Consider the following 6,535-nt stretch of genomic DNA (forward strand, 5'->3'; position numbering starts at 1 on the left):
CTTAAAAATGATAAGAACTATCTGGTGTTGTACACATACCACAAGTTTTGTACATAATATATTTCCTTGATTCTTTTGGGATTACACTAGGTATGTTGTTGTTTACTATGTTACGTCGAGTGCCTACTTCTTCTCACTGTTAACATACAGAAGAGATTTTCTATTTTAGAACTTGTGTATAGTTTATTGAGAATTCTATATAATTTGATTTCTCACACTAGTAATAATGAAGAAGATTTTGTGATCAAGGGAATGCATGTGTTTCCATAGTGAATGTCTTTTTATAGATTACCGAGTCGTTAATGGACATAATAAAGTTCATTGCAAAGGAGCCCTCAGTGGGGGTTTTCTATGTTCAACAGAATACCCATACTGCAGAGCCTAACCTCATCAATCTCACTAGCAAAATTATGGGAAGATCTTGTCAGGTGACTTTCCACTCAGCAGATTTAGAGGATTCTATGGTCATGGCCAGGTCAATGAAAGAGTCTGGATTATCAATTACTAACAAAATAATGAAAACTCTCTCAATTATCTAGCTGTTGTGTCAAAGAAGCAGCTCAGAAATAGATCTGCAAGACGACCAAGTTCAAGTTATCGTATAGGAAAAACTATCTCGTGGAATCCTACTACTTGGGGTCGAAAAACATGTCCTAAACAAGATGGTGAGGGGAATGCTGATTATATTTCAAATGTTTTAAATTTAGCAAAAGAAAACGTTAGTAGCTTCAAATGGCCTCATATGAATGACATAAAATCTAAACAAGCCAAGAATGATGAGCCATCTGTGACCTATTCTAATGATGACACGACGTTACCAACAGATGACAACTTTAGCACCAGCGGTCAACAACGATGAAACGTTGTTGTTCTCAAGAAAAACTGATGACATGCATAAGATAATAAAATCATGTCCAATGATCTAATTTTGTCCATAGAAACAAGTTTGATGTAGCTTTGAGCGTGAAACAATTCTTTTTGTTTGGACGCGATTTTACATGTAACACGTTTTAATGGATCTTTGCTCTAGAACATGAAATGTAGAAATGATAGATTATCATACGTGTTCAAAGGAGAAGGAAAGAGCTTCAATCTAACAATATAATAATTGTGTTGAACTTTTATTAGTTGAAATGGAAGCCCTGATCCTCATATTACAAATGCAAAACAAAGACTGCAGCCTCAATAGTTAGTCACTCAATAAACAATGTAATGAAAGCTACATTTCCAGACTTCTATACATCGTTATAACACAAACAACAAAGTTTATGTAGAACAACTAGTAAAGGAACCTAACACGACTAGACAACTCTCTTCACTTTCAGGATGAACAATGTCTAGCCTTATCACAGGCTTATACTTGTGAGGTATCAGCCTGCATACATACTTCAAATCTACCATGAACTCATCCTCTGGCAATTTTTTAGAGTCAAACACCTCATCGTCGGTAGTGCCTTGACTAGCTTTTTATTCCTGGGTGCAGAAAATAGTGAATCTTCAGATTTCTAATTTAAAATATTGTACAAGGAAGTTGATTCACTTGACTAACATAAAAAAGTATCTTAATATTCATATTATGTTATGATGGAAAGTGAACACTGGAGTTCTGTCTCATGCTTAATGCGCATACCATATATATCATGCATATTGTATGACTCAGTAGGTATTAGCATATCATCAATCGATCCTTTCTTCCAGGAGTGGAAGTTTCGGCGGCTATTGTTTGTTTCAATCCTGATTCTCATGACCATTTTGAGCAATATGATTGTTCTAACAATCATTCTGACTAAAACTTCAAATTCACTTACATAATGAGGATAAAGATCCTTTGAAGATATCAACAAAGATAGACGTTATGCAGAGGCAGAAATTTCTCCATCATCTTGAGCTGTTAAGCACAATGTTAAAGCATGATATGGAAGCAATCAAACATAGGTCTTAAGTTTTTATCATTTGAGAAATGACTGGAAATAGACCAAAAAAATCTGAACCTGTAAACCTACTTGGCCTAACGCAACTCATTCAATTAAATGAAGAAAAGATCAAGAGAATCAAAATTTTCAAACTGCTTACTTATGTAAAAGATGTTTTTTCAATTGTTACTCTACTAGATATAGTGAAATATTTCTCATGACAATACATGCTCAATAGCACACAATAGTATAGTAATTAATTCTTTCCTCTTAAGCTAACGAAAGAGCTGCTCTTTTTTTGGTAATACTAACGAGGAACACATTGGTGTCTTTATCTTTGTCAGGAAAAATTAGCAAAACTCGAGTGAAATGTTCTAATTTTTCTAATACAAATGTTGATTCTAAAGTGGTTAAAAGTAGGAATTCGAGAAAGAAACTTGTTTCAGATGAGATTATTTGTATAAACAAAAATTAAATCATAAGGCTTTAGTTGTGTTAACTGATGGATTTCCATCTAACTTGTTAAAGGATGAAGAAATAGAAGTTGGGGTTGTTAGTTTATTAGAATGATAGATCAGTATAATTATATTTTGATTAGAAATCACATTATCGCAAAATGGCGTGAAAATGTGTTGATTTGGGTGAAAAGGATATGTTTGTCGATGTTATACCTGAACGATGTAGTGAGTTACTAGATTCTGCATATAACTACTTATTAGCATATAGATATGTTAATTTTAGGTGGCGTGAGCAATTAAGGAAAAGATTCAAAGTAGGCCAAGTAAGGGAAGAGTGGTTGTTATCCGGGAAGGTCTTGTTGGGCTTGCAGTAGCAAGGCAACTAATGTTATTTGGGTTTGAGGTAATTGTTTTGGAGGGACAAAAGCGTGCAGGTGGAAGGATGTATAAAAAAAGATGGAAGGACGGAATACAGTAGTAGTTGCTGACTTATGAATGTTTTGACAGGTACATTAGGGAATCCACTTGGTTTGTTGGCTCGAAAATTGTCGTATACACTTCATAAGTCAATAGACCAGTGTCCACTCTATCATGTTGACGGAAAGTCCATAGACGATTAATTGGATAAAAAAGTGGAGGATGCTTATAATTAACTTTTGGACAAGACAAGTAAGGTCAGGCAAGAATTATCTCTGATTGTTTATCCTAGAGAGGCATTGGAGACTTTGCGAAAGGATTTTAGTGTTGCGATGAATGATGAGGAGATGAGCCTGTTTAATTGACATGTGGCAAATTTGGAATTTGCAAATGCAGGTTTGCTTTAAAATATTTCCATAGCATTTGGGACCATGATGACCCCTATGATACAAGAGTGGATCACTGCTTCTTGCCCGGTGGAAATGGAAGATTAGTTAATGCACTGGCTGAAAATGTACCTATTAGTTTTGAAAAAAACTCGGTATGTCATTCGTTACAGTATATATAGTGTGAAGGTGATTACTACAGAGAAATTATTTGAGGGAGATATGGCATTGTGCACTGTTCCCCTCGGAGTTTTGAAGAGTGGTTCTTTCACGTTAATTCCAAGAGTTGCCTCAGCAAACACTGGACACAACAAAAAAAATATTAGGTTTTGAATTGTTAAATATTTATATGCTCAAATTTGCATCTCAAATAAGAAGTAAAGCGGTCGTATCAAGTAAAGAACCCAACTAATGAGGTTGGAATCGTTCCCACGAGGAAAATAGTTCAGACTTAACTTCAATCTATTATTACTATTATTTCCTTAGAAAGTAAAGACAATAAAAGGTCTTTTTCTACTTCTAAATGAATGAAAATAATTAGCTAAATTAAAGTAGACAACTAACAGATTCAAATGTTGGAGTTTAATCAGTTAATAAAAGTAACTAGGGTTTACGTGTTTCCCAGAGGCTCCTAACTTGATAATTCGAACTATAACAATTCTTTCCTAGTATCTTGCATGCAAAAAGACAAGTTATGTATTTCTAAATCCTTGGTCCGGCTTGTAGAAAATTTCACTCCGCACCTTGGTCCGGCTACGTGTGTTTCCATACTAACCCGTACCTTTACCTCATATTAAGCATCGTATTCGATATTTGACTAAGTTATTACCTCGTACCAATAAATACTAGCCTATTAGATAGCATACACTAAATCTATGTTGATAATTCTCTTCCAATTATCTACCTCCTTGGTCCGGCAAGTATCATTAAGGCGAGTTCTAATGTTGGCCATCCGTTAAAAAGACTTCTACGCAAAAGAATTATCAATAGATGCAAGACACTATTCTAGAATTGTTATTTTACTTAGATTTTACCACATTATTCGTCTATGGTTCCCACAACCCTTGTTATGGAGTTTAGTTACCCATAGTCATAATCACAATATTCAAATATGTAATATCAGAATTGATGCACTTACTTCAACGAGAAAGAATAAAATCCAGAATTTTACTTGATTAATGCACAAACTCACCAACAATCAACTCTAGAGAAAAGTGTAATAAACCAAAGTGTAATCCCCAAAAATAATCTCCTCACAAAGAATATAACATAAAAGAGTCTAATCACCAAAGAGTCTAACCCCAAAAATGAGGTTTTTTGAACTGTTTATAAAAAAAAACCTAATTAAAGAAGGACTTTATTTTCTAGAAATATATCGAAACGCGGCTGGGTCAACAAACCTCGCGACGGGTCGTCGTGGTCACGACGGGCCGTCATGGACTCCGTCGTCCCATTCTTATGCAAATTCTTCTGCTTCTCTCTTTATTACCCTCGACGGCAGGTGTGACAGATCATTGCAGGCACAACGGTCCGTCGAGGGTCTCCGTTCCATAACACTTGAATTCTTCGAATTTGGGTACTGGGACTACATCTCCGATCTTCATGACGAACCAGCAGGACGAACCGTCATGGCTACAATGGTCTGTCACACACTCCGTAACCCCACACTATGGTCAGACTTCCCCATCTTCCTTCAGCAGCTTCACTACGATGCCACCTACGGACAGTCACAAGCTCCGTAGGTGGTACTTTTGTGCATTTCTTGCTCAATAACCTCCGCATTTATCTTTTAGACAGATTTCCTACAAATAAAGAGAAACTTACATAAAAATTAATACAAAAAGGCTTTTGGACACACACTACACTTAAGGAAAAAGCATTAAAAATACCGTGAAACCACGGTATATCAACACCCTCAACTTAAATTCGTTGTTTGTCCTCAAGCGACGCACTATGACTCAATAAAAAATCTTTGTACAATAGTAGCCATGTTTTATCTTTTGCAATCATTTTGCTATCAATTCCAATGAGTCTCATCATTTTTGTGCATGCTATCACTATTAGGCTTGAATTATGTGGAATTAGATCATGACACAGACTCACCACGCACTAACACCTATCCTCTTTATTTTCTCACAGAGGTGATAATATTTCCGGTATTGCAACTAGTGTCCTCACTTCAAAATGATATCCTCATTTTTCCAAAATGATTTTAGTTTTAGTATAAGGATTAATTTTCAACACTCACTCTCACAACAGATTCACAACTCATTCATACATATTGCCATAAGCTTGCCCTTATTTTCACTACTTTAAGTTCGCTATACAACTCTTAAGATCACGATAGGACTTTCTTAGCTGGTAACATAGGCTCAAGGTCAGGTAGGGTATATATATGTTTACTTTAGTGACTTTTTGCCCTCCTTGACATATCGTCTAAACATACCACTTTTTATCATTTTATTTTACCCTATTTCTCATATTCTTTTACCTTGATATTTTCCCCTCTTTCTCCATTTGTGTAACTGACTCTCTTATTTTATTGCTTGTATTTATTGTATTTTTTTAGATATATTTCACTTTTCTTTCAACTGATTCTTGAGTCACTTTACTTTTGTTCTTTTTCTCTCTTTGTTCATTCAACCCACTTTCCATAGCACTCCTCATAATAGCCACTCTCAACTCATGCCTTTTCCATGAGTCAAAGAACACAATACCCAAAGTTGGGTCACGACCATAAAAAGGGTTGTCTACTGCATTAGCCACCCGCAACTTATGATTTTGGCATAAGCTGAGGTGCACATGTCCAAGGAGGGCCAGGGCCAACACATTATTTCCAAAAAAGAGCAATTTGGGTGAAAAATAAAGGTCTAGTTTAAGCTCAAATCTTTTAGATCAAAGAAGGATTAATTTCATTTGGTTTTCTTTTATTTAGGCTAAAAATGGTCTATATTGAGCAAGGGCCTATGATCCTTTCCTAAATGTCTATTACAACTTACTTTTAGTAGCACTAACCAAGCAAGTTCTAGCTCAGTACAAATAGTGGACTATTCAAATCTTCCTCACACTCACTTGACATCTTATTACTCCACCAGATTATCAGACACCTAGTTCAAATTTTAGACTTAGGGTCATGCAGTGGTGTATCTCTATGTCATGCTTAGAGCCACACATTTATCAATTAATATGCCTAGTCATGCATCATTTTCATTTCATCGAGATATCATTTTATCCATCATGCATCAGAGTTAAACTATGTACAGAAGATATAGACATCCCGGTTCAACAATAAAAATAATCAGTCTATTAGGGAAAAAGAACACAAGCAAGAAAACCCCTAAAGAGGATAGTGAATTGGGCT

General features: G+C 35.4%; 1 pseudogene; it reads left to right on the plus strand.

Moving 5' to 3' along the window:
• Window positions 1–302: 302 nt before the first annotated feature.
• LOC138348821 (protein FLOWERING LOCUS D-like) lies at window positions 303–3,586 on the plus strand (annotated as a pseudogene).
• Window positions 3,587–6,535: the final 2,949 nt, after the last annotated feature.

This window comes from Solanum lycopersicum, chromosome 5 (genome assembly GCF_036512215.1).
Source record: "Solanum lycopersicum chromosome 5, SLM_r2.1".
In the NCBI taxonomy this organism is placed as follows: Eukaryota; Viridiplantae; Streptophyta; class Magnoliopsida; order Solanales; family Solanaceae; genus Solanum; species Solanum lycopersicum.